The 14,485-nt window shown below is 32.6% G+C and overlaps 1 pseudogene; it reads right to left on the reverse strand.

The window, feature by feature from the left end:
- The window catches only part of LOC125619140, a 63,926-nt pseudogene that overhangs the window by 2,230 nt on the left and 47,211 nt on the right, over positions 1-14,485 (reverse strand).

Genomic DNA, 14,485 nt, shown 5'->3' on the forward strand with positions numbered 1-14,485 from the left:
TCCATTCATCTATTGAAGGGCATCTGGGTTGGTTCCACAGTCTAGCAATTGTGAATTGTGCTGCTATGAACATCGATGTAGCAGTATCCCTGTAGTACGCTCTTTTAAGGTCTTCAGGGAATAGTCCAAGAAGGGCAATAGCTGGGTCAAATGGTGGTTCCATTCCCAGCTTTCCCAGGAATCTCCATACTGCTTTCCAGATTGGCCGCACCAGTTTGCAGTCCCACCAGCAATGCACAAGAGTACCCTTTTCCCCACATCCTCTCCAGCACTTGTTGTTGTTTGACTTCATAATGGCTGCCAATCTTACTGGAGTGAGATGGTATCTTAGGGTGGTTTTGATTTGCATTTCTCTGACTGCTAGAGATGGTGAGCATTTTTTCATGTACTTGTTGATTGATTGTACGTCCTCCTCTGAGAAGTGTCTGTTCAGGTCTTTGGCCCATTTGTTGATTGGGTTAGTATTTTTAACTCTAGTTGATTTCTTCCTCCTTCATATGATATGTCTGGAGGTCCTGCTATTTCTTCTCTTCTGTAAAATTCTCATCTACAAGATCAACTTTAATTTGATTTCCTCCTCGGCCTCCTCCCCCACTGCTAGGATCACTGCCTTGGCCTCTGCCCAGATTCAGACCCCAGCACAGGAAAAAAACGCTCCTGCTGCTGCGCCCCTTCCGCTGAGCTCTCCTCAGTGTGGAATCATCTCCGTGTATGGAAACGAAAATCTGCTTTGGAATTTTTGAAAGCACTAACTAAACTAGGTCTTATTTACAATATCAAGATCCACTTAATTTAAACTCCCAAATACTTCTTGGAATTTTGGATTGACTCCCGTTGCTTATAAACCAATTTTCTAGTTTGAACAGAGTGTAACAACTTTTTCAATGCAAAATATATTGTCAGAATATTTATTGATTGCTATGCTACACATTCTAAATACTACCATATTTAAAGTGAAGTGATGCACAAGAATAAAAGTCTCAAAAGGTATACTTTTTAGACTTTTTGTTTCTATTGAAGAACTCTCTTAAATGTAAAATATAAGATACATATTTTTAACTTCTGAATGGAACACAGTGAGCTTGAAAATTCAACAATTTTGTATCATTTTTAATGCAATGATTAAAAAAGGAAAGAAAAAAACAAAACAACAACAACAACAACAAAAATGTTCTTAGTGGGTAACAGATTTATTTCCCCAAACACTTTTTCTGTGAGCCTCTTAGACATGCAGAGAAGTTCTATGTCTCCTTTTTCTTCTTCTCCTCCTCCTCCTCCTCCTAGCTGTAAATAGACACAACACCTTTAAATTGTTTATTTATCTCTATGTGGTGCTGAGGATATTGAGCCCAGGGCCTCACAGTAGTAAAGCAAGCACTCTACTCTACAGCCACACAACACCCACTATGTCTCCCCTTTTCTACTGTGTCAACCATGAAAAATGGAGGAACTTGCCAGTGATGGCTTTCCTGACAGGAAAACAATGCCTCATGGCAGTCAGAATGTTGTCTTTGGCAGACACACAAACTTCTGTTGTATGTGGAGATCCTTACTTTTTTAAGGCTGAGTAATATTCCATTGTGTATATTTAACACATTTTCTTTATCCATTCATCTGTTGAAGGGCACCTAGGTTGATTCCATCATAGTTTCACTATTTTGAGCTGAACTTCTATAAACATTGATGTGGATTTCACACTGTAATATGCTGATTTTAAGTCCTTTGAGACTTAAAATGGTCCATTCCATAGAAGGAGCTGGTGAATATCATGCTAAGTGAAATAAGTCAATCCCCCAAAACCAAAGACCAAATGTTTTCTCTGATATGCAGATGCAATTCACAGTAAGGGGTGGTTGTGCAACTAGGGAAGAATAGCTACTTTAGGTAGAAGGGGGTGAAGGGAGAGGAGGGGGTATGGGAGTACAAGAATAGTAGAACAAATCAGATATTATTACCCTATGTACGTATTTGACTATACCACCAGTGGCATTCTACATCATGTACAACCAGAAGAATAAAATATTATACTCCATTTATATATGATGTATCCAAGAACATTCTACTGTCATGTATAACTAATGAGAATAATTTTTTAAAAAAAGATCCTTAATTTTAAATGATAATTAGAGGATATAATGTATCTAAAGAACTTAGTATGGATCCCTGAAAGTACATTTAAACAATGTTAGATAATTTTTAATTATAATTTTTTATGACAGTTAGTAGCCTTTTATACTTTGAAGGATTTTGTTCCATCTGCAGGTCTGGTTCCTGAGTCAAAATAAATTACTTAATTTCCCAAATTATACTAGGTCTCAAAATCAGTATAAGACTAGTTCACAGAAAATTCTGATTTTTTTTACATCTCATATAAATACACAGTTTTTAAAGCCTAGGTATGCTAATATCTTTTATTATACTCACATTACTCATTTGCAAGGATGTACCATATTTATATTGCAATGTTGCATTCTCCAAGGCAAATGATCACATATCTTCAGGGTGAAATATTCCATTTTGAGAGGTAAGAGTCAGAGTGACCAGATGATGAAAGTGTACTGAACCCCAGGAAGCTTCCTAAGGTGAGAGAGTGACCTTTCAGCTATGGCTCATGCATAGCTCTCCTTGGTTTTTTTCTTGCTTGGTTTTTCTCCTTGGTTTTTCTGCTTAGAAAGGGGTCAAATGTAATATTGCCTACAAGCAATTCTTTTATTGCCAGTTTTGATAAATGCAATTGATGTTCATTTTACATTATAATAAACTTTTTTCACTTTTATATGTACTTCAGTGATAGTGTTCCAAATAAAATTAGATTTTATTCATTTTTATTATTTTATTTATTTTTGTGTTGATAATGTGAAAAAAATAGGTATTTTTGTGGTCCCTTTCATTTTAAGTTTGATTATAATGAGATTTAAAACAATACATGTTTGCAAAGAACTGATCATCATAGTGGATTACAACAAGGAACAAATTTACAAAACCAAGTTATATTCCATCAGTACAAAACTGGAATATTTGATAAGCTTGTAAAGAAAATTTTCATCAAGTTTTCCAAATTTGTCCTTAACTTAAAAAATCCTTGAAAAAAATCTAAATTTACAAATAATTCCAAAAGACTAGATGAGAGAAATTTCTGTCATTTAAATAGAATTTAAATGTGAATGAATAGCATGAAAAATACTCAGTGATAATAAAAATTTGGTTATCTATTTCAAAATGCAAAGTATCACTAAATGAGATATAAATTTATTTTTGCCTATACTAAATAAATACTTCTCTTACAAAGTAATAGATTTTTTAAAAATTTTATAAGGACATAAATTTTGATTAAAGTTATAACAATTTGCAAGCTATGCAATATTTGAAATCACAATGTTATGCATTTCTGGATAATTTATTGAACACAATCATAAGACTTTTAAAGGTGTTATAGAGAATATAAGGATGAAATAGACATGCCATCTGTTCTTCAGTTATATACAATGTAAAATAAATAAATAATTATGGCACAATGCACAAAAGATGGAAAAGCAAAGTATCATTTAAGTTCATAGGAGAAAAAAAGCAAAATGTTATTCAGACTTTAATTTTAAATAAATCTTAAATTAAACGTAAAACAGACTGTAAAGGATGAATGGATATTTCTCGAAAATAAACAGAAAAAAATAAAAGGTTTGGGAGTATGACTTGGGCATGGGGATTTATGAATATTTTAAGGATTAAAATGGAATTTTGAAGTCTGTGATGAGAGCTTGATATTAAACTGCAGAAACTATTAAATTCTAGACCAAGGAATTGCACTATTTTGTTTCAATAGTAGTAGATTTAATAGTATTGGAAAGAAGTTTGGATTATAGAGTTTCCTCTGCTCCAACAATACACACACATTATGCAATATTTAGGACAAATATTAGGTAAACAACAACAGCAACAACAAAAACTCTAAAACAAAAGAATGAATTTCCTTTCATTTAGATCTCTAAGATCACGTATTATTATCATCTTCTTCAGGGCTCTATTAAAATTTTATTTTATCAAAGAGGACCTTGACCACTCTATTTAACACAATAGTGTCCACTTATGTCATACTGCTTAACCAATAACTTGCTTTATTTTTATTCATTTTAGTTATTACTAACAATATTTCTGCATTTGTAAAATTGGTTTGTTTCTTCTCATATTTATTGAGAAATCCAGAAGGATGGAATCTTTTTATCATTCTTGTGTAGTCAAGGCTGATAAAGAGTATGGTAAGGAGGAGTTTGATAAATATTGTTGCATATGTGAAAATTGGATCATACTGCTCTTGTTGTTTAATTTTCTTGTCTATTACATATTTAGATGATTAGAACCATGTTATTCTAGGGTCAGCTTATTTAGTGATGAAAGCTAAAGTCTAAACTTCTAACTTCTTAGAAACCCATCTATTTTTTATTATTATATAATTCTCTAAAGCAGCACTTAAAATAGTTATAAAGTATTCCATTGAATAAATGCAATGCAATTTATCCACCAAACATCTTCTTTTATATGTTATGGTAGCTTTAAACTGCAGACATTTAAAAACAACATTGTGATGAATGAATTTGCAGGTAATACTATGTCTTTGTTGTAATCATTTCCTCAGGATAAATTCTGAAGTCAACATGAAAAATGTTATTGATCAAATACAGAGATCCTAAGGGCAACCTTGCCAGTTCAAATGAGACTTTAAGATACAGTGTGTTTGAAGAAAAGACAGGAAACATTCTAAATCAGCAATCTTTTTCCCTCTTGCTTTTTTTTTTTCTTGGTCAAAGATGATCACTGCCTAAATTCCACTGTCACTTATAGTCAGCTATTATTTATTAATGGTCCTGCATTCAATTGTTGCTACACAAATTCCCTTTTTTATTAATATTCACTGTTATTCAGAGTCTCATAATCAATCTTTTGGTTTACTTTAGTTTGTCAACATATGTGTGGAGATAAAAATAATAACATACACTTAAGTACAAAAATATATTAATCCATATTTAATATGAGAGCTATTCAATACCATCCTTGCAAACTCATTCACAACTAGCAAATATCAAAAAATTATAATATACACACACACATATTGCATAGCATATTCTCTTTTCTTATTGAATTCATAGGCCATACCTCCTCGTTAAGGGCTTTTAGAATTATAATAAGTTATTTATTACAACTGTCCTAACGATCATATTTATCTAGCGTTAACTTGTTTACAGAGAAACAACATTATCTACATGATGGGAAAAGACTGAAAACAGGAAGGGTAAATACTAGAAACGCATTTGGGAATAAATTTCCTAAGTGTAAGGTAATTTAGTAGTATGGATTTGTCATTATTTATTCATATTTGTGCATTTCAACCTCTCCGTTATGAACTATAAAGATGATACGCTTTGTGACTCCTCCATTTGTACTTGTGATGTTGAAAGTTGGTCTAGTCCATCGCAGTTCACTTGGTACTAAGGAAATGACAAATGGCTAGATTTTGTTCGTATGATATTTCCTCATCCTACATCCATACCAGAAGTGATATTACAATATTCTCCTCCTGAACACAGACCCAAAGTCAGTTACTCTTTATAACTCTTACATGTTTACCAGAATTGATACATGACCTGAAACTTATTATTCACTTTTTCTCTGGTTAAAAGTTATTCAATGATCTTGAGTACATGAGAGTTAAATTGTTTGATTTACTTTCCATTATCAACAGAGTCTATCCAAGATGAGTCATTTGTGTTAAGATCTGATCAAATAGTGTTAATTGAGAGGAAGGAATTTTAGACCAGTTAAAATATTATGAAATTATGATAGATTCTTTATGGCTTATGGGAAAAAGTTCCATATCTAGGATAATGTTATGGAGAAAATTGTAACCCTTTGGAACGGACATGGACTTCATATGTCATCTAGTATAATCTCTTTAGTCTTCATATGGAGGAGCAGAGATTTAGAGAGGTTCAAAGACTTTCTCAATGGTCTGCATCTAATGAGTGGCAGAGGCAAGATGACCAGTGTAGTGCTTCTCTTATGACCTTATATGATTCACGATAGTACCAAACAGGGGTCAACAACTCTGGTCTGCATTTCACAATTGTGCAATTCTTATTTTTGAATCACACTCTCAGGCTGTGACAAAAATTTTGATTAAAGACTTGGATTCAACCTACTTTGGGAACACATTGAATACACCTAGAAATATAGGTTCTGTTCAGAACTCCAAAAGTATCCGACAGGAATGTGATGAGTGCTGAGATTTTTAACTTTGAGTTCTCAGAAAGAAATGTCAGCCTATTCTTTTAAAATCTGCTTCACATCTGAAGTGGCTAAAGTTTAGTTGAGTACTTATTAGCTTAATTCATGTTTATTTTCAAGGCATTCATTTTCCTTTTTGTTTTTCTTTTTCACACAATCCCTAAATGTAGTGCTTACCCTTTTATGGTTTTGTGCATTTGACACATCTTAGAATATTTCCTAGAACTCAATAAGTGTTTCAGAAGCTTTATAATGATTTAAAAACTATGTGTCAGTGTGTAATTAACACTAGTCAAATATGTCTTAGTCTAAGGAACTGCAATTTAAGAGAGCAGAATGTAAGAAGTGAGGGGGAAAGGGCATTTTTACATCACAGCATGTATTTTCCTCCCTTAAAATGTGTCCCCACATTGCAATCAACTATTTCATCACAAAGTGTTGACATGTTTAGTAGAAAAATAAATTGTAAATATCTGAAAATTATTCAAAGGTAAAGCATAACAAAAATCAACAAAAATATAAAAGACAGGTGACCATTCAGCTTTTTCTTTCGAACCATGTACAAAGTGTGAATTTTAAATCAGGATACAAAACTAACAAAGCTTTAAATTCTAAATGCAGAACTTTAAAATACGCCCCCAATCAGTCTATGCCCTCCATCTCCATTGCTATCACTGGACTGTTCACCTTTCTTGACACAATAATGCTTTAACTGATCTTGCTTTTTTCAAATTCATTTCAAACTCATCATCGTCCACTTTTCTCTTCACATCCAGATTTACTTTTGACTCTTTCACTTAAAACTATCCCATTCTTGGTTTCCTGAGAATAAAATTCAGAATCTATTATAGCCATCTCACAAGACCCAATATCAAGCAGCCTCTATTTACTTCTTTCACTTGGTTTGTTGCCCCCTCAAAACACATATTGTAAATGGAAATCATCTTGTGTAATTTTGTTAATTGTTAATTATATATCTGTCCTTGCTAGAATTAAAGTACATGATGCAGGTATCTGTGTGCCTTCTTTTCTATTGTTTCCTTGGGATCCATATCAGTGCTTAATATATATTCAATACACAAGTGTTTAAAAACTATGTAAGGGGTATTCATTATTTCCCAGTAATTGAATTTTATACATTTGCTCTGTGAAGCAAATCTACATAGAACTGATAAAGCACTTAGTTTTAAAATGGTATTAAAACAATTATTTTAATATCACGTTATTAATAATTCTTCAAAATTGTTAAGTTAGATGAAGAGGGTATAAAAACATGTAAATACTGTCAGGTGGTTCCTTTTTTATTTTCAACATGTACACATAATATATACCAACTATGTTTTGGAACTTGCATTCACAGGGAACATAAGTGGTAGAAAAAGAGCAGGCCAACCAGATGACTAGGTTGAAAAGGGGAAAAGATAAAAATTTGAAATTTCTCTCATTATTCTAGTAGTTTTTGTTTTTGTTTTTGTTTTTGTTTTTGTTTTGCTTTTAGGATTTTTTTCCTGCTGTATGCTTTGTTTTGTTGGTCAAAGATACTATGTGAGTCACTATGCAAAGTTAGGAGCAATTTGACTCAAGCTTTTCAAGAAATGGAAAGTCATACTATTAGGTAATCTGAAATCATATAACGCTATCTTTGCACAAACTAAAACATTACTTTTCAAATGAAAATTATCCCAGTTTTCAAACAATGTTTCTTTTGTATTCTGTATTAAAGGTACATAGTTTTATTTCAGCCAAAGATTACTAAATTGTTAAAACAAGGCCTTCTCTCACACAGACAACATTACATAATCAATTTTCCACTCTTTTATCTACTATTCCTAAGGACTGACTGTGCTACAACTAATAGTTGAATTAAAGCTTCTAACATTATCAAAGTTCTGCATGCATCAATTCAACTAAATGTCATAGTAGGAGCAATATCTTATTGTTTTAAAGTAGAAAATATAATATATTGATAAAAATATATCAATCAAATCAAGAAAATGGAGATAATACCTAGCAAGTGATGTAAATGCAGTGAACATGACCTTTAAATTTTTAACCTTTAGTTATTTATTTTTATGTGGTGTTAAGAATTAATCCCAGTTCCTCACACATGCTAAGAAAGCATTATACCACTGATCTACAACTCCAGCCTGTGAACATGATCTTTTGCAAAGAAAACCCTATTGTTTTAAGGTTGAAAACATTTTTTTGAATATTATTTCTAGAGAAGTCAAGGAATTGTAGACTATGCAAATACTTGTCTAGGTGTTTCTGGAAAAGATAATTTGAGAAGTGCTTTTTGTTTATTTTATTATTTATTTAATCAATTCAGTCTTAAATCATCTTAGCATTCCTTTCCTTTTCTGTCTTAGATCAGTAAGTGGCAAAAATGTCTTTGTGTATCTGCTAAGTACAAGAAACTGTGTTATAAAATAAGATGATTAGGACAATCAATTTTCTCTCATGACAAATTAGAGGTTATATTTAAACATGAAGTCAAAAAGTTATATTGTACAAATTTTTAAAATTACAGAATGCTATGATAGGAGATAATAGTGGGTACAATAATGAGGTCTCTTTAGATGGACAGAAAAATCTCTAAGAATTTTAAATTTAAGTTGAAGCTGGCATAAGGATAGAAGTCACTCTGTCTACATCTCAGTAAAGATTTCTATGCAAGGAACCAACAATTAAGTTCTTGTGATGGGAAAGCTTAGTACAGAATCAAGGAACTAAATGATGGCTAGGGTAACTAGACCATACAACATAGAGTAGAAAGACTTTTGGATGAAATCATGTAGATTAGCAGAACCCTGAAAGATTTATCACAGAGTTTAATGTAGTGTTTATCAATAAGCCAACATTTTTAATGGCATAAGGAGATCATTTCAATATGATCCCATCTGCATTTTATCTTCTAGAAAATTTATCTTACTAGATATGCAATCTATTCTACTTAATAAAATAATATAGTAAAAAATAACTATTTTTCACAGAAAGTGTCAGGCAATAAGAAATTGTGGTGGCTGGAGCTGTGGTTTAGTGGCAGAGTGCTTGCCTAGCTCAATTTGCAGTCCCACCAGCAGTGTATGAGTGTGCTTTTCCCCCACATCCTCACCAACACTTATTGTTGTTTGTCTTCACAATAGCTGCCATTTTGACTGGAGTCAGATGAAATCTTAGAGTAGTTTTGATTTACAAATCAAATTTCTCAAATTGTTAGCAATGATGAACATTTTTTCATATATCTGTTGATTGATTGTATATCATCTTCTAAGAAGTGTGTGTTCAGGTCCTTGGCCCATTTATTGGTTAGGCTTTTTTTTTTTTTTTTTTTTGGTGGTTAGCTTTTTGAGTTCTTTATATACCCTAGAAATTAGTGCTCTATTTGATGTGTGATGGGTAAAAATTTGCTCCCAAGATGGAGGTTCTCTATTCACTTCACAGATTGTTGAAATGATAATTTGATGGCACTGTTTTTTCTTTTCCTAAAGGACATTAGCTGACTCTGTATGCCATCAAGAGGTTGAGAACTGGGTCTTTTTTTCGAGGAGAAAGGAGCACATTTTGAAACTGTATGAATAAGCAGAATGTTGTTTTCATAGTCTTGTTTAGTAAGAGGGACAAAACTGGACTTGAGAGTCATTGTTTTGACTATTTTCTTCCTGAAAACATTTGCAAGTTATTGAAGCTTCCCAGGACAGAAAAAGACTGTTAAAACACCACTCTACAAGTAGAATGGTGATGTGAGAGTCTCCCTGTCCTGTGGATTCAAGGAACAAGTTCAGGGTGTGCTTGGGAGTGGCGAACTGATGAGCACTTCAGGGAACCAACCCTGAAAGGCTAAGGCTTAGGTACATACAGTACTAGTTTCATCAGAAGTAGAAGGGCACTAATGAAAATCTTGAATTCAGCTTTGTGCTGGATTAGATGAAGAGAAATAAATCCTGCAGGAGAAGAAATGGTAAATCTTCCCTGGAAGAAGATACATCATTGGGTACTTCTTCAGATGTTTCCATACACTACAAATCTATGATGTTAGAAATCAGAAAAGAGTTTTGACTGTGGCTAGTGTCAGGATGGGCATTTCTGAATAATTATAAACTGGTTTTGGATATTGTACTTCTTATATATTTATCATTCACTTTATGAAATTTGATCAGCCTTTTTACTAAATATTTTTATACTTTTATATATGCTGTTATTTTTTTCAAAAGCTTACTTTCAAAATTACACACAGACATACACATACATATACATACACAATAATTTTAATTCTAAAGGTCCCTATGCTTGCAGCAAATACTGGGCTTTGTAAATAGTTGAAGTAATAAATTTCTGATACAATGATTATTTTGAGATTTTTCAAAATGTTTTCAGTTAAACATAATAGTGGGGCTCATTTTGACATAATCATATACACATGGAATATAATTTGTTTAATTTCAGCCCCTAGTATTTCCTGCTTTCCTCTTTTCTTGGCTTTCTCTGTTCCTCTTCCCTATTCTATTGGTATTCCTTCTATTTATGTATTGTTTTAATTGGTGCTTTATAGATATACATAAAGATGAAATGCACTGTGGTATATTCATACATGTACATAGCACATTTTGGCCAAATTTATTCTGCATTTCTTTCTTTCTCTTAGTCACCAAGAATGAGTTTAAAATATACCTTACATAACAGAAATTGCAAAAATGTGCACTTTCCAGAGCGTGTGGAATGAACTAATCTTTGGCTCCTTTAAATACACAATCGAGCAGTCATTTGTTCAAAAGCATCATCAGAAAACTCTAGGAGATAAATGAACAGCAACAGCTTTAAGAAATGCACCTGATGTATCAAATTCTCATTTCACTCATGCACAAGTTTCTCACAGTCCTGGAATACAATAAAATAATTATCAAAATTTCCTTCTGTTGCTATCATTAAAAACTACCCCATACTTAGTGATGTGACAAATAAATACAACAGCTTAAAAATCAGTAGCTCAAAAGTCCTAAAGACTACCAGGCTGATACTAAGATGTCTGTAGGATTTGTTTGCTTCTAAAGACTCTTATAAAGGAGTTGTAGATTAAAGGGTTGAACCATAGAATTCAGCATGCTGAGGTTGTAAGAACATGGTCATCATTTTTGTGCTGGCTGTTGACTCATTCTTGGTGACTAAGTTAAAGCTAGACTGTAGCATACACTCGATATCCAACAACAATGAATATAAGGTAGTGGGGAAGGTTCAGGGTAAAACAATGTTTCTGATTTTTAATATTCAAAATTAATGGACATAGGTTCATTTTGCATAAGTACAATGGATACTTTAACAATGCATTATTTTCATGTCTATTGGAAAAGCTTCACAAATAACATGATTTTAAGGAAAAGAAAGAGAAAGAAGGAGAAACTTCAAATTGAATACTTTTCATTTTGTACCACTACAACTAAAAAGGAAGTTAACAGTTCATCAACACAAATTTAGTGCCTATCATTTTAAGTCTGACTAGGCAGTTATTTTAATGACTGTCATTATCACAACATCTCTGTCAATATGAGCTCTGTAACAGGCAATACAACTCTCTCTTAATGTGATGCTTCAAAGAGTGAATGTCTATATAGATTTAAACTTGGGATGAAATCCATTTAAATGATGGCTCACAGCATTTAATAATCAGTTTCTTTTGTATTTAACATGTACTAAAAAGCACCATTCTTACAAAAAAAGGTCATTTATTTCTGGCTCCATATATTTTACTTCTTGTCAAGCTATCTAGCATCCAAGCCTCTGTCTGGTGTATACATCTTTACAGTCCCTACACTTAGCAAACTAAATGATGCCTTAGTGGTTAGAAAGAGTTAACACAGCTTCCTACATATCTAATTTTATCCATGAGAGTGACTTGGGTACTGATGATGCGCTAGCTCAATATATATTATGGAGAATCAGTCATCTTGTGAAAGTAGCGGTTAAATACACTTTAATTGAGATTCTTGTTACAAGTGGGAAGTTTTAAAAGTGCTGATGAATTAAGAATTCCATTTAGAGTTAGAGTTAATGTTTGGCTATAGGGCTAATGTCTAGGGTATATTTAAAGCACCATGAGAGTGAATGTAGATATAAGTAGGAATAATTCATGCATCTGATGGATGGTTGAACTAGATGACTTTAAGGTCCTTTTAAACTCTGATAGTGAATGATTCTAAGCATATTAGAAATCTAGCATTGGAACAAATATGTATGAGCAGTTACACTATAAAATCAAAGTATAAAGAAGAAACTATAAAAATAACTAGAGTGTGGGGGGAAAAGATGGACAGCTAAAATAAGAGCCATGCTTTGAATCAAGGATTTAAAATAACTTGGAAATATTTAGTCTAATGTCCTTTGACTGGTGGTTTCCAGATTTTAAGATGGGGAGTTGTTTTGCAGACAATTTTAGTATTTCCTGAGATGATTGCACTATTATTACTTGTTAAGACAAGGCATAATGAAAAAAAATCATGCTTTTAAATTATTTTAAATTCTGAAAATACTTATGTTTGTAATGCATTATTTATTTAGTCATCAATAGGCTAAGTATACTTATGGTTTTGGAGAAATATCCCTGGACACCCACAGGAGTCCAGAACACTGACTACAGACCATTTCTTTAAATTGTCATTTCTTAAGAATAGAGATCAGTTCCTCCATTGAAATTTAGTGAGTCTGAAGTTCCTAGGCACCTGGTAAGTCTTGAATATTGTTAGAAAACAAACTACATGCCAAATATTGCAAAGTCTTAATTAAACATCACAGAATCTTAATAATTATTTTCATGGTTCTTTTACAAATACCAAAACATGAAATAGGGATGTAAGATAATTCACTTAAAGATAAGCTGATTTTTACTGTAGTTTGTCTGTTTATTCTGTGTTCCTATTGCTACATGATGATAATGCATATATTTAAATGCATGATATATATTAAAGTATCACCAATATTAGAAAATCTACATGAATATATTGTAAAATGCTGTCTTGTTTGCCAACAGACAAAAGTTTGATTTTACAAGTGTGCATGTCCTTTCAGTGATATGAGGCTTTGGACTTTGGACTTTTTCTCATTGTTGCTATCACAGGGAGTAGCAGATAGTGAGACATTTTCTTCTTTCTAATGATTCATATGCTCCTTGTTCCACTGGATTTTTTTTACACATTTTAATATATTAAATTATTACAGTGACTTTTAAAATTAGTTTTATCTTTATTTTACACATGAAGGTTCAGAGACATAAAAAGGCTAAATGGTACCCCATAGTCTTAAAAGTAATAAGTAGCAGAATCATAATTTGAGCTTAGGTAGTCTAATTCTAAAGTTTTTTTTCTTTACTTATTGCTTTTAGCTATTGTATGGAATGTTTGATTAAATACCAAAAATATGCAGAAGAATATACCTGGCAACCAATGGCAAGACCTGGTTTGCAACAAACCCAATTTATCATCATCAGGCTTCGCAATCAAGGACAAGAGGAATATCTTGCCTTGAACTAGACTTTTACAGTTTTGATCACAGTGAAAATCCGGGATTGTGTTTCTCCTGAGAATGCGTTCTTCAATAATAAATTTAGTAAAATAAATTATATATATGTATACATATATGTGTAGGTGTGTCAAGAATAAAATATATATTGAAGTTTAAGTTTCTGTAGATTTATTTGTTCCCTTCCCGTCACCCTGGATAATTTTACATGCACACGTGCCTTTTAGGGACTATTAGGAGTATACCTAGAGTTTTGAGTTAATGGGGCAATGAATGGAGATATGGAATTAGGGAAGCAGAGAGGTCAAAACCTATGCTGGAAAGAGTGTAAACACCTAGAAGCAGAGGACTTAAGACAGCAGAAGGTACACAGATGGTCACTAGGATTGGGAAAACAGGGATATGAGGAGAGACTTTTGGCACACAGAAGAGGGAGACAAGAAGAGACCTGAGCACGTACTTTGAAGAATAATTTTGAGGAAAGAAAGGAGATTTACAGCTGTTTATCAATGGTTTGGGAGATAAATGTGTGTCTGTGTGTGTGAGTGTGCACAAGCAGGGTTTCAGGTTTTTTTTTTTTTATATGGGTTTATATACTTTTATAACATTTGGCATGTTTGAGCTCACCTTAAACCTAAAATCTAGAGGTTTTGTTTAATTCTGGTTAAAATATAATGGACATGGCAAGAGGTGTGTAAAG

Source organism: Marmota marmota, unplaced genomic scaffold, assembly GCF_001458135.2.
Source record: "Marmota marmota marmota unplaced genomic scaffold, marMar, whole genome shotgun sequence".
Lineage (NCBI taxonomy): Eukaryota > Metazoa > Chordata > Mammalia > Rodentia > Sciuridae > Marmota > Marmota marmota.